The sequence below is a fragment of the Myotis davidii genome, unplaced genomic scaffold (genome assembly GCF_000327345.1).
Source record: "Myotis davidii unplaced genomic scaffold, ASM32734v1 scaffold99, whole genome shotgun sequence".
In the NCBI taxonomy this organism is placed as follows: Eukaryota; Metazoa; Chordata; class Mammalia; order Chiroptera; family Vespertilionidae; genus Myotis; species Myotis davidii.
Window position 1 is genome coordinate 1,216,944 of NW_006291015.1, and position 486 is coordinate 1,217,429.

The window sequence follows — 486 nt, forward strand, 5'->3', positions numbered from 1 at the left end:
TTTAACTGGAATAATCCTCAAGTTTGCCAGAAACTCTTTGCATTTTTCCTTTGCTTATGTCTCCAGAAACATTTATATTATAATGGAAAAGGAAAAAAAAATCTCTGACTTTTATGTGATTTAAAAGTGAAAATCTTGCCCTAGCTAGTTTGGCTCAGTGGATAGTCTTGATAAACTTTAGAACTTCTCAACCATTCACTTCTACACTTCACATGTGTCCACTCGAATCATAGGGAGGGCAAGCAACTCCCTCTGGATTGGATTGAGTATATTTTAATGGTTGGCAAGTGAGGTAAATCAGGGCCAGTCTGTCGCACAATCGGAGGGGCCTTCCTTTCTCTAGTGGAAGAAAATGCTGCATGTTTAAGCTAAATATAGTAAAGGAAAAATTTTCACTGCTCTTTGAAAGTTGACACCAACTTATTTCAGAGTGAACTGTAATTTTATTATGTTTATAATACATGTTATATATACATGTTATATATA